General features: G+C 51.2%; 1 protein-coding gene across 1 annotated transcript in view; it reads right to left on the bottom strand.

The window, feature by feature from the left end:
* Positions 1-14228, bottom strand: part of LOC141191574 (uncharacterized) — a 32910-nt gene extending 18682 nt beyond the window's left edge. The window contains exon 1 of the mRNA XM_073661503.1: positions 14162-14228. The gene's annotated coding sequence lies outside the window, so the exon portion shown is untranslated. The remainder of the gene's footprint in view (positions 1-14161) is intronic.
* Positions 14229-14501: the final 273 nt, after the last annotated feature.

Below are 14501 nucleotides of genomic sequence, written 5' to 3'. Positions count from 1 at the left end.
CCGAGGCTGTGGGGACTAACTCCTATCCAGCAGCAGAAACCGACCGGCAGGGGATTGCAGGTCCTCTGGCCCAGAAACCCGAAGGCACGGTCACACGCGTGGGACCAGCACCGCCGTCGTGGAGCGGAAGCTACTAGAAGGCCCCGAGTCACCGGCCATACGGGTGAGCACCACACGGTACACTTAGGGACGTGGGCTACTTATACCCGCCTCTAGCAAGGTAGCCAGAAGAGTATCGTTAGTTTGGGAGGCCTACAACTCCGCCTGGCCAGGGGAGATCCCATCTGCTCAAGGACTGACCAGGCCCCAATCGCTAGCCAGTACTCCGGGAGGGTCTATCGTTGTCACCAGTAAAGACCCTGAACTACACCGTACCGTCTCCGAGTGGTTCCTGCTACCCCCATCATCCACGTCGGCTGCCCTGAGGCCATACCCCTCCCGTTGGGGGTTATACTATCACGTTGCACAATCCTACCACCGGCCTCAGCGGTCTGCCCTGCAGCAGCAGCTCCTTAGCTGTACTCAACGGGTGGCGTAGTCGTCCAACATCTACCGCTAATACAGCGCCACTTAGTCTGACTCCCTGGGCACGGACCGGATCACCGCCACGAGACTACAACCCTCAAGAGATCCGGCTCCGGGTAAGCTCCCGCGTGCACAACGCAGCGCGACACAGGCCCAGGGGCGCGTCAGCCGCACCCCAGACGGACCTCCTTAAAGGGACAAAATCAGCCATGGCCAAGTGGACTGCAGAGGCGGAGACGGCCTTTCAAGAGATGAAACTGGCTCTGTGTAGGCAACTGGTCCTGGTTGCCCCGGACTTCAAGAAAGAGTTTATACTCCAGACAGATGCCTCAGATGTCGGTTTAGGAGCAGTCCTTTCCCAGGAGATACACGGGGAGGAGTACCCTGTCCTCTGAGTAGAAAGCTGTCCTCCTGCGAGAAAAATTATTCGGTCATAGAGAAGGAATGCTTGGCCATAAAGTGGGCGGTGGACACTTTACGGTACTATCTGTTAGGTCGAAAATTTAGATTAGCATCCGACTATGCCCCACTCGGATGGATGAGGGGTCAACCTCTGTTTTTAGCCCTACAGGACTTCTACTTTCATGTAGAACATAGAGCATGGAAGCTACATGGTAATGCCCATGCCCTCTCGAGAATCCCCTGTCTGGCAGTAGAAGATGCCAAGCCCCATGGCTTTAGGGTAGATATGTAAGGTGGGCGGGTCCAGCTACCAACATACCTCACCTCTGGGTGTGGTTAATAGCCTATAAAATGAAGGCTGTTGTTTGGCACATGGTCTGTGTGTTTGGAGGTAGACGGCCTCCTGTGTATGTTTGTCTTCAGACCAAGCCAGGACACTGGACGCTACCCTAGCTGTGTGCCGCACAAGCCTGGCTGAGCAGAGACATGCTAAGGACATTTACTTTGTTTGCCTGATCTAAAGGCTATTTGTTTTTCTGTTTGGCTTCTGGATTTATGAAGCAATAAACCCACATGAACTTTTAAAGGAACATGCCTCCTGTTTTCCTCCCGTTGTGCCCAAGAAAGTAAAACCCCTACAATATGTATAAAGGAAAGGGTATGGTACTCAGAGAATGTTTCAATAATCCGCCTCAAAGCGTTTCCCCAACAGGTTCATTAGGAGGCTTGATACAGGGATGATAATTCATGATGTTCAGCATAGTGTGCCTAATAGCCAGGTGTCCATGTTTAAATATCACATTTCATCCAAAACCCCAGATTAGGATGCCCATTCCCATTCCTAGAGGTGAATTGTCACAGGATATACTGTACCGCGCCTACGCTACTTCTCATGAGCAAGAGGTTCGATAATGTCCATCTCCTAGTGTGCATGTCCGGAAGTGACGTGCTTTACGCTGAAACGCCAGATAAATTGATTGCCTCCGCGTCACTCGTACCTGTGACTGCGCGTGCCCGCAGTTATCATTCCACGACAGAGCACATCTAGGATCATTGTCCAAAAATGCGCATGGCCAGATGTCTGCGTTCCACGCCGGAGCGCATATGGTATTGGATTGCATTCCACCAACAGAAAAATCCTCTCTCTGAGATCAGTATCATGGGAGACTAAAAACAAGTATTGCACATCCTCCCATCATGCAATAGGCATGTAGATCTACTTTATCACTACAAAAAAATATGGGATGGTGGCCCATAGTATATTCCTAGATGGTCATATTTGACCCCTATTGCATAATTAGAGATACACAAGGATCACCACACTTGTTAGTTACTAAACAGTATAAGTGGGATATAACTGATAAGAAATAATTCTGATATAGAAGCTCAGATCTCTTGATGAAGTAAAACAATATGTGAACCTCATTCACAGAGAACTGAATAGCAATGGGTAGAGTATAAAATCCAAAAATGTAATCCAGATTGGGGCTGTATTCATACAAAACAAGCATAGTAAATCTGCTTATTCAGTCCCTTAGGGGCTCTCGTGAATCCAGTTTGGAAATCCACTCACTTTCCTTTATGAGGATACATCTATTGAGATCACCCCCTCTCACATTGGGTTTAACCACCTCAACGATGCAAAAGGAGATGTCTCTTGTTTCACCTCAATGTGCACTGTTCATGTGTCTCACTAATGGGGTGTCCCGACCATGGCGTATTTCGCCCAAATGCCACCCCACACTCCTCCTAGACTGCCTATTGGTCGTGCATACATAATCTAGGAGGAAGGTGCATGTGGCCACATATACAAGTCCTGAGGTTTTACAGTTGGAATAATCCATCTGGAAAAAGGTTTCATCTGTAGAGGAACTTGAGAAAGATTTAGATGGTGTCATCCAATTACATGTACAACTTTCTACACATCTAAAGAAACCACAGATTCTTCTATCTAGCCATGTCCCCTAGGGTGCAGGTTTTTATAGAAACTATGCACTAAACGGTCCCTAATTGACCAACCCTTTCTGAAAGTTATTGTGGGAGTAGATCCCACAGCACCCTCAGGTCCAGGTTGGCCACAAGTACATCCTAGTGTTTTCTGAAGATATTAAAGATAAGGTCACTCTGATTGTCACAAGTTTCTATTACTTGTGTTATCCCATCTTTTTCTTGGTCTCTTGGTTAGGTATGGAGGAATGTCTGTCTATCCTGTTTTTCTGTAAACAATCGTGCGGAATCCAAAATGTACTGTGGGTACCTTTTTCCTTGAATCTAGTGTTTATGTCTATTGCCTCTTTATTAATATCTGTGACATTAGAGCAGTTTCTTCTCAACTGTAAAAATTGGCCCTTGGATATTGCTTGTTTTTTTTTTTTTTAGGAGGATGGGGTGGTTGCTATTCCACTTTAATAGTTTATGGTAGATGAGTGTCCCTAGGGTCCCATCCAGGGCTGTGGAGTCGAAGTCGTGGAGTCGGTGCCCATTTTGATGGAGTCGGAGTCGGCATAAAATGGACCGACTCCTAAAATAAATAAATTGGGTACAGTAGTACAATGTAGTTTGTGAGGAATATTTTTTCATAAGAATTTGGGAAAGTTATGAAATGTCCTATAAATGTCTGTCCTATTCCTGATCTAAGGGTCTAGACTTTTAGCTGAGAAAAATGTGTCCTACTGTAAATTTATGAGCCATGTATGAGGAAGTCGGTGTCATGAAAATTGAGGAGTAGGAGTCGAAGGTTTGGCTTACCGACTTCACAACCCTGGCTCACATCCCGTACTTTCTGGATTAGTATATCCAGGAAAGGCAACTGGTAATAATTAAACTGATATAAATCTAAGGCCCCACTCTATAGATATTGAGTTCCCTGACAAACTCAAGAAATTGTTCACTCGTCCTTGACCAGATGATAAAAATGTTGTCAATATATCTATCCCATGCCCCAATATATGATTGCCACCACTTATGATCATCCCTGAATATTGTGGTTTCCTCCCACCAGCCCAGGAATAAGTTATCAGATGAGGGGGTACAGGGGCTCCCCATTGCAGTACCCCTGAGCTCGGGTAAGTACTTCCTGTCAAAAAGAAAGACGTTACGAGTAAGAGTGAATTTTAGAAGATCGTCCATGAAGTCATTATGTCTGCTACACTCTATTGATCTTGATTTCAATAAACGTCTTACTCCTCTAATATCATCCTCATGCAGTATATTACTGTACAAAGCCTTGATATCTAGTAAGGCTTGCTCCCCTACATGCCTGTATACATGCTCGAGGGTATACATGTAGGGGAGCAGGCAAAGGGAGAACCACTGTCCGGAAGGAGTATTCCAACTGTAAAACCTCAGGACTTATTCCAACTTCAGGACCTCAGCCGGTACTGTGGGAACATTATACTGTGTGTGGGGGGATGGTGGTACTGTAGGAACATTACTCTGTGTGGGGGCATCATACATCCAGCATAATGGTATGTGACCCAACTTTTCCATCCTGATTTCCATGCAGCCTTCTCTGTACCTCTCTGCTCCTATTTACTAATGGTATGTTCTTCAAGTTACACCAGCTACCCCCCACTTTCATTTATGACCTTGTTTACTTAGCCTTTGAGTATCCAGCATCTGGTTCAGCCTTAATCAGTTGATCAAGATGAGCACAGACCACTCCCCTCTGGTTCACAGCTGAATGCATTCTGTTACAAATATATTGTGGGCCAGGAGTCTGTGTCCATTACCTTAAGTGTGGCCATTGCTTAAGTGTGAGAAATATGAATTAGTTCTGAATTGAACCTGAAGTGAACTGAAGGTAACTGGATACTAAGTCACAGTAAACAATGTTTGTGTTTTGTTTTCACTCTCACCCCCTTAATCCTTCACCTTTTCCAACCACCCCTAATCCCTACACCTAGTAATGAACTCTTCATCTCTCCCTTCATTCTCCCCACCCATCTCACCTCCTCCTCAGAGCTATTCCTCAACATACAATCCTTTGTCTAAAAACACAGACAGCCACCTCATGCCCTCTCCTGCTCCCACCTACTAACGCTTTCTCTGGTCCTCCTCACTGCCGGCGACATCTCTCCACATCCCGGCCCTCCTCACCACATCCCCACAGCCACTTCCACCTCATACCTACGATCTATCCCAAACTCTCATAACCCTTCTAACCTTATACCCATCTGCCCAGCCCCCGTAACAGGAGCTCTATGGAACGCCCGCTCCGTCTGCAACAAACTTTCCTACATTCACAACCTCTTCATCACTAACAAGCTTTCCTTCCTCGGCATCACTGAAACCTGGCTCACCCCCTCCGACACGGCCTCTCCTGCTGCACTTTCGTACGGCGGATTCCACCTCTCCCATACCCCCCGCCCCACCGGCAAGCACGGTGGAGGAATAGGTTTCCTCCTCTCAGATAACTGCTCCTTCACCCATATCCCACTGCCACCCTCAATTACTCTCCCCTCTTTTGAAGTGCACTGCGTGCGCATCTACTCCCCCTCCAACTGGCTGTCATCTACCGCCCCCCAGGATCAGCCACCACTTTCTTTGACCACTTCACCACTTGGCTACTTCATTTCCTCTCCGTTGACATCCCCACTATCCTCATGGGCGACTTCAACATCCCCATTGACACTTCCCTCTCAGCTGCCTCTAAGCTTCTATCCCTCACTTCCTCCTTCGGTCTTACTCAGTGGTCTTCCACACCCACCCACAAAGACGGACACACACTGGACCTCATCTTCACCCGCCTCTGTTCCCTATCTAACCTCTCTAACTCACTTCTCCCTCTCTCTGACCACAACCTACTTACATTCTCTAGCCTCTCCTCTCCAGGGCAACAATCCCCACTCCACAAACTTGCATACCCTCGCAGAAATTTTAAACACTTTGACCTACATTCACTCTCTGAATCCCTCCTCCCTCTCACAGACATTAGGTCCTTACATGATGCAGATGTTGATGCCACTTTATACAACACCACAACAGCTGCAGCTCTCTATTCAGTAGTCTCCCTCACACATACCAAAGCTCGCACAATCAACAGACAACCCTGGCACACCAGCCTAACTAAAGGACTGCGACGGGCCTCCAGGGTTGCTGAGCGTAGATGGAAAAGGTCCCACTCCAATGAGCACTTCATCGCATTCAAACAGTCCCTCACTACCTTCAAGTCCACACTCACTGCAGCAAAACAAACATACTTCTCATCTCTCATATCCTCCCTGTCTCACAACCCCAAACAACTATTCAACACCTTCAATTCTCTCCTCCGTCCCCCAGTGCCTCCTCCCTCTCCTCTTATTTCAGCCGAAGACTTTGCCTCATTCTTCAAACAGAAGATTGACACCATCAGACAAAGCTTTTGCCTAAAGCCCCCAGAGCCCCTTCCCACACCTACTCAACCCTCCTCCTCCAAAACCACATTCTCCACCATTACCGAAGATCAACTTTCCTCTTTACTCTCTAAATCACACCTCACCACCTGTAAACTTAACCCAATCCCGTCCCACCTCATCCCAAACCTTACCACTATCTTCATCCCAGCCCTAGCCCACCTCTTCAACCTGTCACTAACAACTGGTGTCTTCCCCTCATGCTTCAAACATGCCTCAATCACACCAATCCTCAAGTAGCCCTCCCTTGACCCATCCTCTCTGTCTAGCTATTGCCCCATATCACCTCTCCCCTATGCCTCAAAACTACTGGAACAACATGTCCATTCTGAGCTGTCCTCCCACCTCTCCTCCTGCTCCCTCTTCGGCCGCCTACAATCTGGTTTCCGACCGCACCATTCTACTGAAACTGCACTGACCAAAGTCACCAACAACCTACTAACCGCCAAATCTAAGCGACACTACTCTGTCCTCCTCCTCCTAGACCTGTCATCTGCCTTCGACACAGTGGACCATTCCCTCTTACTACAAACTCTCTTGTAACATACCTGGCGGCGTCCTTGCATGGTGGTCCATCTCCCACTGTGCAAGAGCGCGCACTTGATCTCCAGTCCAGAATGTCTCTCTGGCTTCCCTCCATTCTGTCTGTTTGTGTCTGTTTCTGCTGCTTAAGGGCGGCGCCCGATCACTTCCTGCTTTTTGCACCTGCTGTGGGTCACACCCCTTGTGCGTCCTCAGCCTATTGCTGTCTGTCACCTGGTATATAGCTCAGCTGCTCCAATCAATCCCTGCCTGAGCATAGTGTTTCATTCAGTGTGTGCTTGCACTCTGAAGGTGCCAGGTCCCGTTCTGTGTTCTCTTGTCTGCCTATCCTGGAGGCTGTATTTCCAGGCCTGTCTGAACACGCTCCTAGCCTGTTCCTCCCGCCTTCTAGGGGCCGATTACCTAGACCCGCTCCTGTATCTTGTCTGTCCTGTCTGAACACGCTCCTTGCCTGTTCGTCCCGCCTCTCTGGGGGCAGTATTCCCAGACCCGCTCCTGTATCCCGCTGCAGTGTCGGTCTCCTCCGTACACTCAGTTCCAGTCTGAACTCTCTCCTATCCTTTACCTGTTTTGCCTCTATGTCCGTTCCCTTCCTTTTTCTGCAGAGTCTGAACTCGTACCTAACTCCTGCTTGTTGTCTCTGTACTCCCGTTTGTGAGTTTGTGGTCCACTCGCTACTTCACTGCAAGTACCCTGTGGGTATCTGGCTCTGCCTTTCTCTTCCTGTCTGTTCCGTGTGAACAGAGCCCTGTCCCCCCTGCTCTGACTCCTTTGCTCACCGCTCCGGCGGTTCTAGCCTGCTCTGACTCCTTTGCTCACCGCTCCGGCGGTTCTAGCCTGCTCTGGCTCCTTTGCTCGCTGCTCCGGCAGCCTTGCTCCGCTCTGACCCTTTTGCTCACTGCTCCGGCAGTCTTGCTCCACTCTTGCTCACCGCTCCAGGCGGCCTCGTCCTGCTTTACTCTTGCTCACTGCTCCGGCAGTCTCGCTCACCTCTCTGGGCGGCCTCACTCTGCTGTGTTTGTCCGCCACATCTGTGGTTCTGTTCCTGAGTCCCAATGTGTACTGGGTCCTATCCCGCCAGTGTCCCTACCTGCTAGTGCCTCCCTGTCTGCACTCTAGCTGTGCTTGCCTGTACCCCTCTGCCTGTATTGTTCCTGAGTCCCAGTGTGTACTGGGTCCTATCCCGCCTGTGTTCCTACCTGCTAGTGCCTCCCTGTCTGCACTCTAGCTGTGCTTGCCTGTACCCCCCTGCCTGCATACCCGCCTGCCTGCATCCCAGTCGAGCCAGCCTATACCCACCAGTCTGTGTGCCAGCCTACCAGTCTGTTCCTGTATTCCCCTGTGTGGGTCAACAGCCGTGTCCGGGGTCTGTCCTGGAGTAGCACCTGGTCCCTCTGCTCGGTTCCTCCTTGGTGCACTGGCGTCGTATGCCATCGTGTGACCCTGGTCGGATCGGGTGAATACCTAGTTACGCCCCTCCAGGCATTCACTCTCCGGCACGGTCCAGTGGAATCACTACAATCACACGCACACGCCGCTCAGCCCGGGCGTGTGCATTACAGCATGCTCAGGCCATGGTTCCCGTTGAGCCCCACGGCCTTCGCTCTCTGAGAAGTTTTCCAGCGAATACATGCATTAAAATAAATAAATAATTTTTTTTTTCTTAGCTGAGTTCCAGGCGAATTACGCACCTGTCCAGATGGATCTATCTGCTCTCGTTCCTGCGGATCCGCCACGTTACTATGGGGATCCAAGACAAAGTCGTGCATTTGTGGAGCAATGCATGCTACACTTCAAGTTCTACCCTCTATGTTTTCCCACCGATCGGGTTAAGGTGGCATTCATTATGTCTTACCTAGCGGGTGATGCCTTGGAATGGATCAACCCCCTATTTGAAACACAGGATCCGATCCTCCTGGACCTAATGGCCTTCCTGGTGGCCTTTCTAATGGTCTTCAATGATCCTAACCCGGAGGCTCCTGCTGAAGCTTCACTTCCCAATATCCCGGAGCAGCCCCGATGGGTAATGTGTGTGGGTAGCGCAATAGTCCTCCAGCCCAATGAGACTACTGCCCACCCAGAATCCTCACAGGGTGACTACGCTTTCCGGAATATTTCTCCCAACCTCAAGAGGCAGTCCAGACGTGCTAGACGTAGAGGCAAGCCGTCACGCCAGGGTCTGTCCTCCCTGAGACCTCCTGACCCCAACCTTGAAGTCCCTACTGAAGCTTCATCTCCCTGTATCCCGGAGAAGCCCCAACGGGTAATGTGCGTGGGTAGTGCACCAGTTCTCCTGCCCGAAGAGACTTCTGCCCATCCAGACTCCACACAGGAGAACTTCCTGCACCCGGCATCAGATGCTTCACCCACTTTAACCGGTGTGCATGTCCAAGGATGCTCCAAAGCTGTGGTTACCTCAGAGTCTGTGCACCTCTACTACCTGGCGGAGGATCCCCTGTTGCCTCCTGAATCCTCCGGGATACCACTCGCTGACAAATGGAGAGAGACTTCTCTACACCCGGTACTCGATACTTTGTCCGCTTCGTCCTGTGAGCCTGACAATGGGTACCCCAAAGTGGTAGTTACCACCGAGTCTCTACACCCCTCCAACCAGGTGGAGGACCTCCAGTTGTCTCCAGAACCCTTCGGGGTGCTGCCTGGTAGCGAAAGGACAGAGACTCTCCTATACTCTGCACCTGATACCTCGCTCGCTTCGTCCAGTGAGTCCAACCTAGTGTACTCCGAAGCAGAGGTTACTCCCGAGTCTCTACACCACTCCGACCAGGCGGAGGACCTCCAGTTGTCTCCAGAACCCTTCGGGGTGCTACCTGGTAGCGAAAGGACAGAGACTCTCCTATACTCTGTACCTGATACCTCGCTCGCTTCGTCCACTGAGTCCAACCTAGTGTACTCCGAAGCAGAGGTTATTCCCGAGTCTCTACACCCCTCCGACCAGGCGGAGGACCTCCAGTTGTCTCCAGAACCCTTCGGGGTGCCACCTGGTGGTGAATGGACAGAGACTCTCCTATATCCTGGATCTGATACCTCGCTTGCTTCGTCCAGTGAGTCCGACCTAGTGTACTCTGAAGCAGAGGTTACCCATGAGTCTCTACACCCCTCTGACCAGGCGGAGGACCTTCAGTTGTCTCCAGAACCCTTCGGGGTGCCACCTGGTGGTGAATGGACAGAGACTTTCCTATACTCGGTACCCGATACCTCGCCTGCTTCGTCCAGTGAGTCCGACCTAGTGTACTCTGAAGCAGATGTTTTCTCTGAGCCTCTGCACTCTTCTGACCCAGCGGAGGACCTCCAGTTATTTCCTGAATCCTCCGGGGTACCACCAGATAACAAAGAGACAGTGACTTTTCCTCATTATGTACCAGATAACCCGTCTATTTCTTCCTGTGAGCTTGACAAGATGTACCTCGAAGCAGAGATTACCCCCAAGTCTCTGTCCCCCTCCAACCCGGTGAAGGACTTCCAGTTGTCTCCTGTACCCTCTGGGGTGCCACCTGAAAATATGTGGAGAGAGACTTCCTTGTGTGCTGTTCCTGGTACTCCACCCATTTCGTCTGTTGCTGAGGATGGCTGGATAGGAGGTAGCATCCTAGCTAACCAGATGGGATCAGTTTTTCCTGTGGACAGTGGAAGTGATCTCCTTGAAGTGAACGACTGGTCCTCGAATTCCCTGCGGAAGATTCTGGCAGGCCTGAAGAAGAGGGGGCGTAAGGGGGGGGGGACTGTAACATACCTGGCGGCGTCCTTGCATGGCGGTCCATCTCCCACTGTGCAAGAGCGCGCACTTGATCTCCAGTCTAGAATGTCTCTCTGGCTTCCCTCCATGCTGTCTGTTTGTGTCTGTTTCTGCTGCTTAAGGGCGGCGCCCGATCACTTCCTGCTTTTTGTACCTGCTGTGGGTCACACCCCTTGTGCGTCCTCAGCCTATTGCTGTCTGTCACCTGGTATATAGCTCAGCTGCTCCAATCAATCCCTGCCTGAGCATAGTGTTTCATTCAGTGTGTGCTTGCACTCTGAAGGTGCCAGGTCCCGTTCTGTGTTCTCTTGTCTGCCTATCCTGGAGGCTGTATTTCCAGGCCTGTCTGAACACGCTCCTAGCCTGTTCCTCCCGCCTTCTAGGGGCCGATTACCTAGACCCGCTCCTGTATCTTGTCTGTCCTGTCTGAACACGCTCCTAGCCTGTTCCTCCCGCCTTCTAGGGGCCGATTACCTAGACCTGCTCCTGTATCTTGTCTGTCCTGTCTGAACACGCTCCTTGCCTGTTTGTCCCGCCTCTCTGGGGGCAGTATTCCCAGACCCGCTCCTGTATCCCGCTGCAGTGTCGGTCTCCTCCGTACACTCAGTTCCAGTCTGAACTCTCTCCTATCCTTTACCTGTTTTGCCTCTATGTCCGTTCCCTTCCTTTTTCTGCAGAGTCTGAACTCGTACCTAACTCCTGCTTGTTGTCTCTGTACTCCTGTTTGTGAGTTTGTGGTCCACTCGCTACTTCACTGCAAGTACCCTGTGGGTATCTGGCTCTGCCTTTCTCTTCCTGTCTGTTCCGTGTGAACAGAGCCCTGTCCCCCCTGCTCTGACTCCTTTGCTCACCGCTCCGGCAGTTCTAGCCTGCTCTGACTCCTATGCTCACCGCTCCGGCGGTTCTAGCCTGCTCTGACTCCTTTGCTCACCGCTCCGGCGGTTCTAGCCTGCTCTGGCTCCTTTGCTCGCTGCTCCGGCAGCCTTGCTCCGCTCTGACCCTTTTGCTCACTGCTCCGGCAGCCTTGCTCCGCTCTGACCCTTTTGCTCACTGCTCCGGCAGTCTTGCTCCACTCTTGCTCACCGCTCCAGACGGCCTCGTCCTGCTTTACTCTTGCTTACTGCTCCGGCAGTCTCGCTCACCTCTCTGGGCGGCCTCACTCTGCTGTTTGTCCGCCACATCTGTGGTTCTGTTCCTGAGTCCTAATGTGTACTGGGTCCTATCCTGCCAGTGTCCCTACCTGCTAGTGCCTCCCTGTCTGCACTCTAGCTGTGCTTGCCTGTACCCCTCTGCCTGTATTGTTCCTGAGTCCCAGTGTGTACTGGGTCCTATTCCGCCTGTGTTCCTACCTGCTAGTGCCTCCCTGTCTGCACTCTAGCTGTGCTTGCCTGTACCCCCCTGCCTGCATACCCGCCTGCCTGCATCCCAGTTGAGCCAGCCTATACCCACCAGTCTGTGTGCCAGCCTACCAGTCTGTTCCTGTATTCCCCTGTGTGGGTCAACAGCCGTGTCCGGGGCTTGTCCTGAAGTAGCACCTGGTCCCTCTGCTCGGTTCCTCCTTGGTGCACTGGCGTCGTATGCCGTCGTGCGACCCTGGTCGGATCGGGTGAATACCTAGTTACGCCCCTCCAGGCATTCACTCTCCGGCACGGTCCAGTGGAATCACTACAATCACACGCACACGCCGCTCAGCCCGGGCGTGTGCATTACATCTCTCATCTCTCGGCATCACAGACTTGGCCCTATCCTGGATCTCCTCATACCTAACAGACAGGACATTCAGTGACTCTCACTCACAGACCACCTCCTCATCTCGCCCCCTATCTGTCGGTGTCCCCCAAGGTTCAGTTCTAAGACTCCTGCTCTTCTCCATCTACACCTTCGGCCTGGGACAGCTCATAGAGTCTCATGGCTTTTATTATCACCTCTATGCTGACAACACACAGATCTACCTCTCTGGACCCGATATCACCTCCTTACTAACCAAAATCCCACAATGTCTGTCTGCTATTTCATCCTTCTTCTCTGCTAGATTTCTAAAACTTAACATGGACAAAACAGAATTCATCATCTTTCCGCCATCTCATTCAAACCCCCCAACTGACCTATCCATCATAGTCAATGGCTGCCCACTCTCCCCAGTCCATCAACTCTGCCTTGGGGTAACCCTGGACTCTGAACTCTCCTTCATAGGAACAACATATCCAAGCCCTTTCCACTTCCTGCCGACTCCAACTCAAAAATATCTCCCGGATCCGCACATGCCTCAACCATGAATCTGCAAAAACACTAGTGCACGCCCTCATCATCTTCGGCCTTGACTAATGCAACCTCCTGCTCTGTGGCCTCCCTTCCAACACTCTCGCACCCCTCCAATCCATCCTAAACTCTGCTGCCCGACTAATCCACCTGTCCCCCCGCTATTCCCCGGCCTCTTCTCTCTGTCAATCTCTTCACTGGCTCCCCATTGCCCAGAGACTCCAGTTCAAAACCCTAACCATGACATACAAAGCCATTCACAACCTGTCTCCTCCATATATCTCTGACCTAGTCTCCCGGTACATACCCGCACGCAACCTCCGATCCTCACAAGATCTCCTTCTCTACTCCCCTCTTATCTCCTCCTCCCACAACCGTATACAAGATTTCTCCCGTGCTTCCCCCCCTATTCTGGAACTCTCTACCCCAACACATCAGACTCTCGTCGACCATGGAAACCTTCAAAAAGAGCCTGAAGACCCACCTCTTCCGACAAGCCTACCACCTGCAGTAACCACCACTCCACAAATACCGCTGCACGACCAGCACTACCCTCACCTACTGTATCCTCACCCATCGCTTGTAGACTGTGAGACCTCACGGGCAGGGTCCTCTCTCCTCCTGTACCAGTCGCTGTCACGTTTTGTTCAAGATTATTGTAATTGCTTGTGCTTTGTATACCCCTTTCACATGTAAAGTGCCATGGAATGAATGGTGCTATAATAATAATAATAATAATAATAATAAGGGGCATAATGGGGGCATTACACTGTGTGGGGGCATCATACATACTGTATAAGGGGCATAATGGGGGCATTACACTGTGTGGGGGCATCATACATACCGTATAAGGGGCATAATGGGGGCATTACACTGTGTGGGGGCATCATACATACTGTATAAGGGGCATAATGGGGGCATTACACTGTGTGGGGGCATCATACATACCGTATAAGGGGCATAATGGGGGCATCACACTGTGTGGGGGCATCATACATCCTGCATAAGGGGCATAATGGTGGCATTACACTGTGTGGGGGCATCATACATCCTGCATAAGGGGCATAATGGGGGCATTACACTGTGGGGCCAGTAAAGGGGTCCTGTACTATGAGAACAATACGTTTCCTCCTTCCTGTCTCCATAGTTGGGTCGAAGTATCTATTACAGGGAACAGAACAAAAACCTTATGATTCTTATAAAGGGGCAACACAAGACCCCAAAAGAGTCTCCGTGCTGAAGGGGTTAATGCCCCCTGGGCCCAGTAATGGGGGTCTCCACATACCTCCACCTGCAGAGCCGCCACCACATATATGGCTGCTCTGTGCGCACAGGAGCAGTGATGAGGTCACAGGAGGGGAGGAGTCAGGGGTCACATGATCAGGGGCCTCAGTGGATGCAGGACTCTGCTGTGCTGGTTGTCATGGTGCTGGATGAGCTGAAGTTTATGTGTGGGGTCAGGAGGGGTTTACAGTGTGGATGTAGCAGAGCCGTGTGTGTACGAGGTGTACGGAGCAGAGCCGTGTGTGTACGAGGTGTACGGAGCAGAGCCGTGTGTGTACGAGGCGTACGGAGCGGAGCCGCGTGTGTACGAGGCGTACGGAGCAGAGCCGCGTGTGTACGAG

This window comes from Phyllobates terribilis, unplaced genomic scaffold (assembly GCF_046119375.1).
Source record: "Phyllobates terribilis strain yellow unplaced genomic scaffold, ASM4611937v1 Scaffold_47__1_contigs__length_9908305, whole genome shotgun sequence".
NCBI classification, from domain to species: Eukaryota; Metazoa; Chordata; class Amphibia; order Anura; family Dendrobatidae; genus Phyllobates; species Phyllobates terribilis.
The sequence above is the reverse complement of the archived record's forward strand: the minus strand, read 5'-3'. Positions and strand labels throughout refer to the sequence as shown.